The sequence below is a fragment of the Gopherus flavomarginatus genome, chromosome 4 (assembly GCF_025201925.1).
Source record: "Gopherus flavomarginatus isolate rGopFla2 chromosome 4, rGopFla2.mat.asm, whole genome shotgun sequence".
NCBI lineage: Eukaryota > Metazoa > Chordata > Testudines > Testudinidae > Gopherus > Gopherus flavomarginatus.
This window is the reverse complement of record NC_066620.1, coordinates 205,606,837-205,623,682: the sequence shown is the minus strand read 5'-3', so window position 1 is coordinate 205,623,682 and position 16,846 is coordinate 205,606,837.

Sequence of the window (16,846 nt, the reverse complement as noted above, 5' to 3'; positions counted from 1 at the left end):
GTCAGAGACAGATATCTTAAGAAAATGAAATGTAAACACGCATTCTAAGTCCTAAACTTTTGCACTAAGCAAGAGCTGGACCAAACAGCTTTTCTCACCCCCAACAGATGGTACAAGCAGCTTACTGTTCTTCAGTACACAGACCGGACCCCTTTCCAGCCTGGAACCAAACTCCTGCCGTTCAAAGTCTTTTTCTTCCAGACCTTCTTCCAGGTGTTGAGATGGCGGGAAGAGAGGCCAAGTGATGATGTCATTCTCCCTTTTATACTTTCTTCCAGCTGCTAGAAAGATCCTCACTGTGACATGTGCTAGGCGACATCTACCCTAGCACTTTTGTTGGGATAACTTATGTAGCTCAGGAGTGTGAAAAAACTCCCCCCTAAATGACATAAGTGACATCGACAGAAGCATAGGTGTGGACAGTGCTATGTCAACGGGAAATGCTCTCCCACAGACATAGCTACCATCGCTCGTTGGGGGTGGTTTAGCTATGTTAATAAGAGAGTTCTCTACCATCAGCTACACAGGAGATCTTACAGATGAGAAGCTGCATTGGTATAGCTGTGCCGCTGTAAGGTATCTAGTGTAGATCTAGCCTAAATCCACTCCCATGGTGTACACACCTTCTCTGAGAAATCTCTGGGATGGTGGATTGTGTGTTGATGAGTCATTAATGACTGTCTTCCTATTGATAGTTATTACTTTGTTTTACCTGAAAAGCTTGTGGGTATTCCCAACTTCACAACATATTTCAGTGACACATACAGCAATACTTCATAACTCCACATATAATGATAGCACATACAATGAACAGGATATTAATGTTCAGCAGATTGAGACTTTTAAAATGATACCTCACAAGTTATATGTTGTACAAAACATATCATAATGATATGACAGTGGTGAATATGGGGGTCCCAGGGGGCTACTTTGAGGTACAGAGTGTCACAACGGTACAAAATTTTCAGATGATTCCATTAGTGAAGAAGATGCCAGAATGCAAAAGATGCTTCGTATTGACCTTTCAAGCTGATTCATCCCATGAAGGTGCTGTAGCTCCTGCTAAAAACTGATCTGCATGTCCTGTGTGTTTAATACTGAACTTATCTCAGCAATGTTCACAGTGGTAACCCCTTGCAACATGGTTATAATTTAGTCCTGGTCCTGATTCATAAATGCAACTCATATCTACGTTTGGCCTACCTGTGTCCATTGTCCTTGAACTTGTGTCATCCTCAAAGATTTCAGCAAGTCAAAACAGGCAATTAACAGCTCTCTGACCATTACAGGTGCTGGAGACATCTTTGTACTGTCACAATTACTGGCTATGTTTCAGTAAAATGATAAGAAATGATCCAGGTGTCTGTGATTACGTTATGTATCTTATTAACTATGCAAACCTTGTTTTACTGTTTAAATAAATCTTTGTGCTAGACTGTTAGTAGCTGACTGGTGCCGCACTGCACTGATATGATACACACCATTCATTTTCATAAAAGTTCTGATGGACTCATTAGAAAGAAGCTAAGATCTATTGTCTTTGGTTGTCAGTTCTGATAAGTCATGATGGCTAAACTTCTCATGCAGTTTCTGGATAACACATCACACTGATCTATTGACTCTTCTGAGTAAATGTCTATGACCATCAAGATCCTTTGAAAAGGCTAACAAAATCCATTTAGAAGGCATTGCTTGGGATTCTAAGGCTCTGACTACATATGCAGTCATGCCCATTAAATAATATTCCTCACACAGAGATAGAGTAACAAACTTTTGTCTTCTTTTCATTATCTTTGGGAAATGTCACCCATAGAGGCACTTCACTGCAGTGTCCAGCATGAGGTTGTTCCAGCTCTGTTGTTTTAAATGTGATGGAATAATAACTTGAAGATTCCCATAATAGACATCCTTATGTCTGAAATAATACAATGTAACTGGACTTCTGAGTTTCCTAGGGTTTCTCCTTCTCTAAAAATTGTCATCAGATTGGATATACCCTTGCATACTTTCTTACTTGTGAAGCTTTCACATTGTCTGTTCTCCAAACAGGATGACAGCTGGCTAAATTTTCAGGGGCTCGAATGGCAAAGCTGATGTCAATGCCATCCTGTAGAAATCAGCCTCACAACCTCTGCTCAGAACTTAAATGGACTGAAATTCATATCAGTGGCAGGATAGCAGCAAGCCTCCTTTTTAAAATAAGTTTTTACCTGCCAAGCATGGAAACTTAGGGTGACATCCTGGCCCCACAGAAGACAATAGTAAAACTTCCATTGTCATCACTGAGGACAGGACTTCATCTTTAACTGCTGCCTTCTCATAATTTTTAAGATAGACTATGAAGGCGGAGTAAAAATGTAACTGAAGGGTTACACTTAAGTAGATGGAGGAAAGAAAGAAAGAAAGAAAGAAAGAAAGAAAGAAAGAAAGAAAGAAAGAAAGAAAGAAAGAAAGAAAGAAAGAAAAAGATGAATACAAAAAGAGGAAATGAAAAAAGGGAAAAGGAGGGGAAGAGTGAAGGGGAAAATGGACAAAGAAAAGAGAGGAATAGAAGATCAAAATGTTACTAAACATGCATTTAATTTATTCACTTTTCTACATATAATTTCAAATTACTGATGGAAGAAGTGGGAGGCTCTAACTGTGACAGGTCTGGGAAAGGCAAGACATTTTTTTCAGTCAATTACAGACCTGTTTATCTCTACTTTTCCCTAGATTGAGCCTGCACCCAAATGTTTATTTTAGACAACATTTGTGTGGTATGCAGAATACCATATTGCTCTTCAAAAATACTAGGTATTAGCCGTTAGTTAGTTAATGTTTGTGAAGTTCTTTAAGTATGCCAAGTTTCATATAAAGTCTAAGTATTATTATTATTATCATGTAAAAGCTGCTGCTCCTTGGATCTTCTAACTTAAATGGGAAGCATGTTATGGCTTGGATTACATACATGCTTAACTTTGAGCACTGGAGTAGTCCAACTGAAGTCAAATGTGCTGAATGTTGTGCATTTGCATTAGTGCTTTGCAAAACTGGGTCCTACAATTTCAATGTACAGATATGAATCAGGTGTTGTGCCCTATCCTGCACAAAACATGCTCACATTTTGGTCTTCAGGGGAGCAGAGAACTTTTTCTGGAGTCTGCGGCTGCTTCTGCTGCTGCTGCCACCCTTGTGCAGATGCTGAGAGTCTTGTCTAATATTATTGCTGTTGGTACAAAGAATGCATGACTTGAGAAGAACATTGTCAATCCTTCCTTTCGTCTCATCATAAGAAAAATCAGAAGAAAGTTTAATTTTGATCTTTTGAATACAGTAATCTGACTAGTCTCACCATAGCTTCCAGAAATTGCAAATAACTAGCTGGCTAGCCCCAGTAATATCCCTCCTCCTGTTCACTGTTCACCAAAGATCTTGGTGTCAGGAAATATAAAGCTCTCAACACCTTTACCACAACTAGGATTATAGCCCCCCAGGATGATGCTTTTCCAACTGTATTTCTTATGTGTGGTGCAAACCTCAGTCAACCTCACCAACAAATCTGCAGCAGACTTAACTCCAGGCTTGCCAGGGAGAACATCAGTGATTCTATTCATGAGGTTGGTCTGGAACTGAAACTACTTTCCCCAAGCATGTTAGTTATAATCAGGTCATTTCCCTTTGAAATCTTTATAGAAATCTGCAGTGATTCGTTCTTCAAGACTGATGTCTGAAGGACCCAATCATACACCTCTGATGTCAGTAGGAACTGTGCCACTGGCTTGAATTGGTGCAGGATCAGAGAATCAGTGGTTTTACATCCCAGCTCTAGTTAAAATCCAAGGAAGTTGTAGGCACTCAACCCCAGACACTAATAACTGGGTCTACTGAAGCAGACATGTGTCCAACATGTGTAAAATGCTCTACAGCTTTTTCTGCCAGGTTCAGAGGTACAATAGGCCACTGAGGATTTTCGCTGCTGCTGCTTGCTGCTACTCTTCATAAAATTGTGTTTCTAAACTGATAGCAAACATCCCTATTTTAGGAAATGGACCCTCTTTAAACCATAGCACCTGTCACAGTGCCTTTTTCTGCTTACTTCACATTTCCTTATGTCTGTACTTAGCTCTGCAGATGATTCAAAGCCAAAAAGGTATCTAGGGAGCTATAAATAACAGAGTGCAACACAAGTACAATAGGAGAGCACACACATATCCTTATATATTAGGATAACTACTATCTTACTTTGGGGGTCAGAGAAATGAGCTCCTCTGGGCATCAGGCCCAAAGTATACACCTAATACTTTGGTACAGAAACCTCTCTGAACTCAGGGTTACACAGATAAATCTTAAGACATTTGGACACCCCCAGCTTTGTGCACTTTGACATGGGGATGATGCTGAATTCTGAATCCAGATCAGTATTGCTCAGTTTGGGCCTACTTAGTATTGAATTAGGTATCATAAATGAAATTCTCATATGTGTCTTACTTCAAGCAGTCTAGGATACTGCAGAGATGGTATAAAAGTCTGGAATACTTATAAATCTGTTTGTAAAATGATAATAATATTTAGCTTTTGTATAGTGTTTTTTTGTCTGTAGACCTCAAAGTGATTCACAAAAGAAGGTGTGTATCATTATCCCCATTTATGGAAGAAGTGAGGGATGAAGGGCTTCTGCAGGCTAGTAGTAGGTGTGGAAATAGATTCTATAACTTCTGACTCCTGTCCTGGGCCCCTACACTACCTTTCTAAGGACCTGTCTACACTTGGAAATTTACCAAAATAGCTATTTCAGAATCATTATTCCTAATTTGGAATACTTATTTCAACATAAAGCCCCATTAAGATACTCTTATTTTGGAATTGGAAGGCCTTTTTTCTGATTTCTGATTCAGGCATTCTAATTCCAGAATAAGAGTGTCTACATGGGTGGTGATACCAAAATAACTATTCTGGAATAGCTATTTTGGTATATTTCCAAGTGTAGATAAGCCTTAAGGTATATGAAAAGAAATGTGCATAAATCTCTGTGTAAGGCAATACTAAAAACTCCAAAAAATAAGGAACTTCAATGTATTGGCAATAACAATGAGTTCAATATGCAGGCACACAAACCACTAGGGCTGAGCAAATAATTCGTAGCAAAGAAGAATTATTTAATTAATTTATCTTCTTTTTATGTTCACAAATGGTCTTCAAGGTTACAAATTATTCATTATTTGAAATCATTTGACAAATAATTTCTATGATTAAACCTTAGTCTGGAGATAATCCAGGAGCAGTCATTGTATTTCATATTTGAAATTCGAGCTGTGCTGGTTAGTTTTGATTGGAGACGGTGTATTTGTTGTTATTTCTGTTCCCCGACTGGATGATTGTAACTTTTAGGGTATGTCTACAATGCAAGTAAAAGTGTGGTTGTAGTACAGGCAGGTGCTAGCTTTAATCTAACTAACTGGGGTAACTATATTAGTGTAGACATGGTACCATGGGCTTCTGTACAGGCTAGCAATCAAAGTGTGTACCCAGGATCCCAGTAGGCTTGTACTCTGGATGCTAATCCATGGTGAAGACCACACCACCATGTCTGCATTGTTATGTGTGCTAGCTAGGTTGAAGCTACCACATGCTACAACCACACATTCACTTGCAGCGTAGATGTACCCTTACTAACAAGTTTCAGGTGCAAGTACTCATTGTTAAGAGTTGAAAATGCACTTGCCACAAATGTCCTGTAGCAGTCACTTGAAATTCTGTTTCCACAAACATTCCTGTAGAAAATGTGCCATCTATGCCGATGGGAAACTAACATAATGGGAGTATGAACACAGCAAAAGTATGTTAAGTGTTTTATTTGTGCAAACAGGCAATATTTGGGGAGTAGCCCAACTCTAATCACAACTGGTTTCACTAATATATGTTTAATTTGAGCCTGATTTTTTCAACTTTTTCTCAAGGTGCTAAGCACTTACCGATACATCTACCCCTATTAAAGTCAATGAGACTATTTCTTACTATGCTCACCAGCATCAGGGTTGTACAATCAAATACTTCATTGCAGAAAACCACAGTTGAACTTTGTTTGTGTTTATACACACACATATATCACACACACATCAGCTATAGAGACATCAATTGGCAGTCACTCTGTCACGGCCATATCGCTGTACCCACATTCATAACAATCATTCCACCACACATCTGTTCAGTCACATACACATTCAGCCTCCTACTCTCACCTTCAATTACAATCATCCCCTCTTACCACCATTAACATATACTCACTCAGACACTTTCACATTCAGTTACATACCCACTCCCCAGCACTCACAATCAGTTATACTCACAAAGCTACACCCACACCTAATTAAAATCACACCCTCACACTCCCATTAAGTTATACTACCAATACTACACCCACACTTAATTACAATCACATTCAATTAAACCAGCAATTCTGCACCTACAGTGTAATCCTTCCCTCACATTCACATCCACTTACAGTCAATAGCCCTCACTGGATGCACATGCCTGCTTGTCATATTCAGGAACACACAGGAAAAGCCAGACCTTCCTCTATAATTTTGACCACATAGAAAATAAAGCAAACACCGTTGGCTACCAGTAATCATGGAGGGCGACTGTCCCCAGGCAATGCCTCCCTCACAGAAAAATACCCCCTGGGGTGTGTTACCTTCCTATACTGCTAGATACTACTATCAGCACTTAGATTCTGCTACTGCTAGTAATATTAATTGTAATAAACGAATGATTTCAGTATGATGGCAACTAGCCAAGATCGGGGTTCCATTATGGTAGGTATTGTACAAACACAGTAAGACGGTCCCTTCCCTGAAGAAGTATAAATTAAATAGACAAGACAGACAAAGCTTAGGGAAAAAGGCCCCTTATTGCCACAGCCCATGAGCCTCTCACAACCATGAATGAGTTCTTCAGCACAATATGCCTTTGGGGAAAAGAAGTATTCTTATTCCCAATTCGTAGATGAGGAACCTGGCCACAGAGAGAGCGTGATTTGCCCAAGATCACACAGGAGGTTTGTGGTGGAGTGGGGAATTGGATCCTGATCTTCTTAACCCAGTCCAGCACCTTGACCATAACCATAAGACTACGCAAGAGACTATCTCTTCCCTTTCTTGAATCCACAATTTTGCTATTGAAAGGCCGTGGGCCTACACAGCTTCTGTTAATTTCAATGGCAATTTTCCCTGGTCCTACAAAACTTATTCTGGCAAAATTCAACACCAGCAGGCTAACCTCTGGGATATTAGACCCGTTTACAGTCTAGGCCAAAAGTCAGAGGAAGGGCTATCTGCACTGATGACATTTAAATCCATGAACTTGCACAGTGATGTAGAATATTGTGGATGGAGTGAACCAAATCAGAAAAATGGGAATTATGCACAAACACACCCTCGAATTTTCACTCGTGCTTAGAACTAAGTGTGATCTGAGCCATTTATTTATGTATTTTTGCAGTTCTTTAAGCTCCTTCCACTCACAGTTTTCCTGTTCCATTGCTCTTCCAGCTTCCAGCCCGGAAGTAGAAGCCCCTGAAATCTGGCAAGACTTCCTGCTCTTGAGAGATTTCTACACAAATTTTGATTCAGAGAGATAAGCAAAGCTCTGGATAAACAGCCAAATTTCCAGTTGCTTATTCAGATGGACCCTGTGATCCTTGTCAAGTAGCACTGGGGAAAAAATAAAATGCTACTTTTATCCAAACAGTTTTTTCTGCAGTGATATTTATTTTTTTTTATATTTCTAAATTTAGAATATTTCTACTACTTGTTCCTTGCAGCGGGCTGGATCCATCAGTCCTTATTCAAATAGAAATCCCATTGAAATTCATGGTAGTTCTGCATGAGAATAGGCTGCAGGATTTGGCCAAGTCTATGACCCTATGCCTGCTGCCACAGTAGAAGACACATGGCCTATTCAGAGATGCCTTTACTGAATGCCAGCCACAAATAAAGAGAAACATGTGGTGCAGGGTAAAATTAACCACTGTTTTATTAAATAGTCAATTGAGCTGAAACAACCAAACCTAAATCAGTTGGGGCATCTTTGTTGATCTTGACCAGGATTAATATGTGATGATAATTTACACTGGTTCCTGCAATTACTACTCCACACCCAACCATCCTATCTCCTGAATCCCCACTCTATGCATGGAGGAGGGGCAAGAGGAGAAAGAACCTTTCCTCCTACATCCCAGCCAGGACCCTCAACCAGTGCCTGAGCCAAAAGTGGTATCACAAGAGGGAAGGGCAAAGAGTGGTGTGGCTAGCAAAGTCAACAGCAGGGGTCAGCAGAAAGAGAGCCAGATTCACCCTGCTGTTACTTTGCTGATGTCAGTAGAATTATACTAGTGTAGAAAGACCGAAGAGAGTCTTTGCTGTAGAATGACTAAAAGGAATATTTTAGCATCCTCATCACAAAATGCGATCTTCTATTTTAAAGGGCTTTGGGATGCTTTGTGTGGGTGACTTGTTTTTGTTGTGGTTATTCCAGGCTTGCTGTTGTGAATATTTCAGTTGCAAGTATTAAATGACCCGCTCCAGCATTCTGGCTTCAGCCAGAACTCTCTTTGACCTTGTAACCCTTTCTTATGCAAAAAAAACCCCAAACCTTTTCATCTAAATTTTCAAATGTGACTAGTGATTTTTAGTGCCTCCGTGTTGGGGAATCCCACATATCGGACACCTGAAAGGAGCCTGATTTTGTTTTCAGAAGTGAGAAGTGCCCAACCATTCAAAGACAGGCCCCTGTCAGATATTAGGAGTTGGCCATCCTCAAAATGGAAGTACCTCAATTCACTAGCGACTTTTGAAAACATAAGCTTAGCCTAATCCTATTCAACTGCTTGGGGCTGCTGGTATATATGAGGTTGCAGGATCACGACCAAAACTTGGAGCCTTAGGTGCACAAGGGATGCAAAATTGGAATCAGAAAGGAACCAACTAGTGAGATTATGATAATGTATGTTATTGTTGGTATTAATCATTGTTGTTGTTATATTTTATTCTAAAACAATGTGGGATCTAAATGTCTGTGTTCCCAGCCAGAATAAAAAATGCAAAGCCTGGGCCACCTCGCCTTTCATTTTCTAACTGCTGTTTTGTAAGGCTGTGTCATGCTTCTCAGTTCAAACACGCTTTCGCTCTTTATTATTCATGGACCTTTCTCTCAGTCAGTGGTGTTGAATAATAAAACAGCCCAGGATCAAATGGGCCAATTCTCCACGCCTGACACCAACTGCTACTGTTCGCTGGGCTCTGCCAAGCGTTGCCTCTGATAATGAGTGGGATTTGGTTAAACAGTAAATTAATGAATAATGAAATATCCAGGTTGATCAGTTAGAGAGCACGCTTGCTTGGCCCCTGGCAAAACGCTCGGGGCAGAAATTACTCTCAAACGGCACTTGGCTGTCTGCTGGTCTGGGTAACTATTTTACGGCCTATTGCTTGACAGAATGCTGGGGAGGGGGAAGGAGAGGTTGGAGAGTATAAAAAGGGAAGGGGGAGGGAAGCGGGCAGGACAAGCTAGTTATCACCTTGCTAAATAATGTATATAAGGAAAGATTTACAAATATGATTCTGAACGTCAAACAGTGGGAGAGTTTAAAAATACAGCTAAAGGTAGCAAAGAGTCGCCGCTAAATGATGTTGATTTAGTTGGGGATTGGTCCTGCTTTGAGCAGGGAGTTGGACTAAATGACCTCCTGAGGTCCCTTCCAACCCCGATATTCTATGATTCTATATAGCTAGATACAGAGGGAGGGTGGAAATTAGAGCCCTCCTTATAGCAAACCCATTTGTTTCAGGCAGCAACTTTGCTAGGAGCAGAGCTGCACTATCCCTGCAATGGTAATGTGTGCAGATTCCTTGGGGCTTTCACTTGAAAAGGTGATTCCCTGTATCCAAATGGGGCCATTGCTGCAGCCATTGGGAGCTTTGGCATTCACCTCATTTGGGTGTAGGATCGGGCCCAATGGACGCCTTTCACTGATTGGCTACACATTTTCTACAGCACGTGCAGTACATACCTCACCCCATGGACACAGAATACTTTGTCCCTCCCCTCCTGATTGAAGTTGCTGGATATAAAATCCCAAGCCCTAAGCGCAATACTGAAGGGATGTACTGCACAATGACATAGATGTGAGTTTACATTAGACAAGACTTCTCTTATTGAATAGCACTGTTATAGCCTATTCCCCACCCTCCTTCAGCTTTCAGATGAGTGGGAGAGTCCCTTGTTCAAAGATTATACTACAGATTATAGCATCCCATAGATGCTCAAGGACCGCGGGCACATGAAAGAAACTAAGAATGACTAGCAAAACGCATGGAACGTGGCAACCTATTTGGTATAAACAGAAAGCAAGAAACTAACCCAGAAGTGAGAAAATAACTCTTTAGGCTTCATTTTCTACGCTGGAAAAGACAAGTAACAGTAAAATACTCTCCACGGGTCAATAATACACTTACCTATGCAGACAGACAGAACCGTTACTTATCTCTAGCTACAAGAAAAAGCGTCGAATTATCTATCACATGTAAATGCCTCAGAACTACGCCCTAGCAGAGATAGGGACTCTTACTTTCCCGAAATCATTAGAACATACTTTTAATTAAAGCATATTTTAAACAGAAGGGGAGATCGATCAACCCAACCCTACCCTTTGTTATTCTTCTAATCTCCAAACTTTGGAAGCAAATCCTAATTTCAACAAGCTATGGTGAGAAAGTGAACGAGCAGTGCTTATAAAATACAGCCTAGAGTTAGGAGCTTGGTTCCTTTAGGGTGTCTGATGTCACACGGTATCAAGGAGAGTTAAGGTTTAAAGAAGCATTAGAAATTTTTAAAAGAAGACTGCACATTCCGTCTCCCCACAAACATCAGGGAAGGCGTAGAACCTGCAGACTTTACTTGAATAATTAGATTCTATATAACCAACGGGGTGTGAATCAATTTGACTGAACCAATCTGAGTTTCTCTCCATGTATATGTATTTGTATGTTTGAGTATATATGTTCATATATAAATACACATGCACAGTACATAGCTAGCTAATGTTGCAAGCAGCTTAAAATCTGTGTTTATTATAACTGCACACATCTTATGCCAAAAACGATCTGAAAAATTGTATCATCAAAAGTCAACGTTTCTAATACATAATCATTTTTAGAACATTTCTTTTTTTCCCTCTTACTTATATTGTTCCAATTATAAATAGTAAACTGGTGTTAAACCAGCCTATTTACATGAAGGACATGTGCCAGGCACCCTTTCCTAAAAGTTTAGTTTTGTTTTATCAAGCAATTTCTCTCCCCTCCTCCCTCCTTCCATTATAATTAGCCATTGTATCATTATTCTGTCGTGTTTAATACACAGCAGGGCATGTTACTTTTCCACTGCCTAAATAGAACGAACTCTGGAATCAAACAGAAACATCCGAGTCAAGGCGAGATCAATAATTATCCTCATCCTCATTGCTGCTCTCTGCTTTTAACCGATTTTGAACCCGGAACGACAGTCCTTGCACCTGTTAAACCTCGCACTGATGGCAATAGGAGGATGCATTTAAGTCAATGAAAGTTCTGCTGGCACGAGGGCAGCAGCTTAAGGCTCTTTGTGACTGGACTAAGAACAACTGAAAGCTGTACACATGGGTGATTCCATTAAGCAAATAGAAAGTAACTGATTTGCTAAAAATGTATTTTGTAGATATTCAGATTTCTCCCTCCCCGCGGCACACACACACACACACACACACACACTACTTGTGCTATAATTTCAACCGTGGCAATACTCCCAAATAAAACTGTGAAAGTAACGGAAATTATAGAGGATGATCTTTGTCACTCTGAATAGCTGACTTACCCAGTGTACACTCATATGGAAATATCAAAACACTCAGATATTTTAAATGTCCCCTTATATTGGACATTTGTCTGCTCCTGTATTTAAAAAGATATCAGTCATAAATAACAATAGCAATACATTATAATATTATAATATAATTCAGACCGGATTCCCAATCATCCACACGACATATTCCTACCTTTGAAAGGCAACAAAGGTAAAACTGCATACATCACTCAACACCACAGATAAGACGTTGCTTAATCTATGTTTTGTGGTTGCTTTTTCAAGTCCTGTAAAGAATGTAATTCCCTTCTTTAAATTAATGGATATATTTGACTGTATCTATTTGATCTCTCCTGGTGGGAACAGAAACCCAGCAGTGCAAGTGTGAAATACTTCTAGCTGAGAATTTTGGGGAGCAAAAATAATTATATCCAATGCCATTTGATAGAGAGATTGAATGGCCACTATAAAGTCCATTCTATAATGAGTGCCTTCCATTGTGTTAAGAAATGGTCACTCTTAACTGATGATCAACAGAAGGATTTTAGATGTGACACTTAAGAGACAACGTTTACAAATAGAGGGACAATCCTGCTCCCATCGAAATCAAAGGGAACTTTGCCATTGCTTCAAATGGTAGCTGGAACAGGCCCATAATCGTGTGTGTGTGTTTCATATAAAATTTGAAGACATGAAAGGGCGTCAGAAGTGTTATCATTTACTTAGCCCAGCATTACATTTAGCAGCTTCTGCCTCGGGTCCATATGTAAATAAAGAAAACTCTACTGCACGTAACAGAGCAATATTTGCAGTCACTTTCCCTTTTAACAATGAAGTCTGAAGCTAAGAGTTTCAAAAGGAAGGGCAAAATAAACTGCCTCTCTACTTCTTCATAACGCTTGTTAGTTTCTGATGGGGTCATTTTGCATAATACAGAATTTGGAGGAGGAACAACAAAGAAATTGTATTTATTCGAAACAATCCTGGTTGGAAGTGTCCTCAATTCTAGACGTATCTAATCTATCTATTAATGAGAGAGAGAGACAGAGAGAAATTCAATAAATAGATTTGCAGTCCAGAAAGACATTTGACTACTTTCATCACAGGGACAGCGGAGATGAGAGTTGCTTTAATTGTGGGGCACTCTGTGTAGGTGGGGCAAAAAGGCGCTCACCTCAAAGGTATGAAACACAGAACTGATGTTTACGACTTTATAAATCAATATGAAGTTGTATAATAGAAAATAGACCCTAGCAAGAGTTTAGAACAGAGACTGAGGCAAAACAGAAAAAGGAAAAGGGACTCTCCGGTGGTGACGAAGAGAGCAGATTATAAAGAACAGGCTGGTAGGAAGTTTTACAACGACGCTTTAATGGTGGTGGTGTGTATTTTTAATGATAGATAGATAGATAGATAGATAGATAGATAGATAGATAGATATCCGGGGCCTGATCCGGATGGATTGAAGCCCCTGGAAAAAGTATAGTGAGAGCAGGACTGATCCCTAGGATTGTTTTGCTTCCCGCTATCGCATTTCCAGAGCACGTCCCAATTTACTTAACGAACCAATGTATTAATTAATAATGACGAATGTGATTCTAAAAGATGCTGGACCGAAGTTACTATTTCGTCAATGAAACTGAGATTACAGCAACGTTATAGAGCCCTATCCTGTCCTTTTAGTGCAAACACCCTACTGTCACTGATACCCTGGGAAACTTCCCAGCCCCCTGTTAAGAGGGTTTAACGGCAGGTAGGATCAGGCCACTGGATTTCCAAAGAGATGGTGAGTTTTCCTGGTTCGTTACAAAAGACTTGTTACGTCATTGTCGCAGGGTCACAGAGGAACTTCCTGGTCCTCTCCCTCTCATTGCCCCTCCCCTCCCCAATCTTTCAATGGAGGTCCGGGGGCTTTCTAGCGCTGCTTTAATTATTTCATGACAATAGAAAACGCTTTGGAAATAAACGCAAGTATCTAACGTTATCTGAGCAATTCCAGGGAGAATCATTAATCCTTTCCCTGTCCAGGGCTGGCTAAAACCCTCTGGATGGTTTTTAATAGATTTTTTGGTTGTTTTTTATTAACCACTGCGAGCAGTAGATGGGTACCGGCCCGCCTACAGGGGCGTTAATTGCCAGGATCTGAGAGACGCTATCCCCCTTGTGTTTTCTTTCCTGCTTTAGTTTAGGGCTATGTTGCTTCACCCACTGTACGTGGATCTTTAAAATACTTGGATGTGCTCATTTTTATAATACGGGCGAGCCTTTCCCAGAGACACGAAAGTAGGTCATAGTTGACTCCAGCCCTTTGGCAGATGCAAACGGCGCCTAGAATTCTTCTTTGTAAAACAGACTTGGGTTTTTTTGTTCTTATCATGTGTAATAAATTATTTCTATTCGTGGAGTCAATTCGGTGGGAATTTGTGTTGCTCTATAGAAACGTAAAGCAAAAAAACTTCCAACCAATCCGCTGACATCCCCCTGCCTTTCACTAACAGGAAACTAAAACCAGCTAGGATGTGCATTCAGTCTACACTGGGACAAATAAATCACTAATTATCCAGATTTCTTGAACTGTCAACTTTCCATACTTCTCTAGACACGTGCGTATATTAATTTTAAGAGGGGAGGGTCCGGACAAAGGCTGATGGCATTAGCAGGGGCTAACCTGGTAGCTTTCCCATTTCTAATTTACATTTAATAGTATTCTGATATCATTTCGAACATTAACCTTCAGTGCAAAACCGGAGTCATTCCAGTGTCACTCCAGATTTATATTGGTGCAAATGAAATCAGGATCTGTCCCTATGTTCCTAATAAGTGTCACTTCCAAGACAAAATAAGGTTTGCTTGGGAATTCTTTTTGCTAGGATCTCATTGCTGGTACTGCAGTTATACAAAAGGAGGGTGTAGCTAATTCTGCCTTGTAAATATTCAACACCAAGCTTGATCCATTGGATATCTAAATAGAGCAGAAATATCTATCCATCGATCCATCCATCCACACACATACAACTGGAACGGGTACAGTGTTACAGCAGTAATGATCTCGGACAAAATGTTCCCTGTTGTTCCAGTGTTATACTAATACAGAGTACTTTGTTTTACTACCTCATACTTGGGCTTGAGAAGATTTACCACTAATCTAACTAGTACAGGCAAAATTAAATAAAAGATCACGTTAACATGGCATGAGGTTTATTATGTCTGCTTAGAAAGAGGAGGAAAAGATGGCAAAATTATAGACACCTCTGAATCAGACAAAAATAAAATGCCAACGTTTCTGAGAAGCAATATTTATTGTCATTTTTTTTTAATGTAGAGACATATCCTAATTTTCCCAAAGCCCAGATTGGGAAAATAAAGACTTCTTGGCGTTATAAGTAAATCCGTCTGCAGAACTGAAGCAGCACCAACATTCAAAAAAACTGAAGAGGAAAATACAACAAAACACGACAATTTTTATTCTTCTTATTATTTATGTAAATCAGGTCATCACTGGACAAGAAACCAATTTCTACCCATTACCATAACAGCTTGTCTATAAAGAACAGAAAAAAAAATTCAGATAGGATACTATCTAGTGTCAAGCGGTTTTTTTCTCTTTTTTTTTCTTTTTTCTTTTTTTCTTTTTTTGTTTTTAAATCCCCCATCCATTCACAGAGGTATAGATTCACAGATAAATAACTCAAAACTACTTGCTCGCCATATTTACACATTCCCGTTAAATTAAGCATAAATAAATATGTACAAACTTAACATTGAATGCCCCTCCGCATTTCTTTTTTTTTTTTTTTTAGGAAGAGTCGCTCAACTGATATTTCTCTCTATTCAAGGTATACCAAAAAGGAATCCGTTTTGGCAAAGAAAGGAGGGTGCTATCAGTTCCCACGTTTTCAGTTTTTATTTTCATTTGTATGGTTATTTGTTTGTGTTTTTTTCTTTTTATAACACGTAGACATACTTTGGCACACAAGGGGTTACGATAGATAGGCTCTTCTGTACCGTCAGATATTTCTAAAATGTGGGGATTTTTAATACTGTTTTCTTTTACACTGGTATAAGAAAATAGAAATAAAATGCAAGTGTCCCTTTAAGTCAGGAGGGATATTTTGTTGGATAACAGGGTAATAGAAAACTACTTTTTCAGTAGCTCTGGCGATCTTTAGGACTTGAAATGAGCATTACTGGATCGAAGTAAGCTAGGTTTTTTTTCCCCAATTAACAAAAGATTAAAACGGTACAAAATAAGAATCTTAGCAAAGCTTTTCAGAAAACATTAGAGCTGTTAAGACTAAAAGTTACCCTGCTGTCGTTTTCAAATTCGTGAGCATATTTCGGGGCTTCCGAACTAAAAATAAACAAGCTCGAGGTATTTTGTTATAGAATTTGTTCAAGATACAAGACGGTAATTATTTAACTGTATAGACACACAGGTACATTTAGTTGCTTGACTAATCTCTGGTCATGGACCCCACTGCGCTATCAGATTTCAGTTCAACAGAGACTGCTGCTGACATGATATGGCCCAATATTAATTAAATACCCAAGTTTCCCCCCCATCCTTAGGGGGTCCCCAGACATGACCTACGTGACATGAACTAGCCTCGGGATTCTTTTATATCTCGTGTTAGTTACAAGGTGGCTTATCAGAAACTCTGCGGATTGCACAGGAGCTGAGTTGTTCAACGTGGGATATACACGTATATATTAAACAAATCGTTTAAGGGTGAAATTAAATGTACAGTAACCCACCTGTTTGATTTGAAAACAAACTTTCCAAGGTCTCTCCTTAAACGTTTCCCTTGAGTTAAAAGCAAAGCTGTCATGTTAATCCTCCTGCTTATTGATTTATGATCCCGAAGAAACCAAATCTTTTAATAACTCAATTATCGGATCAACGTCAAAGGTGCCTAGTCTGGGGAAGTGCAAACAGACTAGGTAATGCCTTGCAATTAAGTTATAC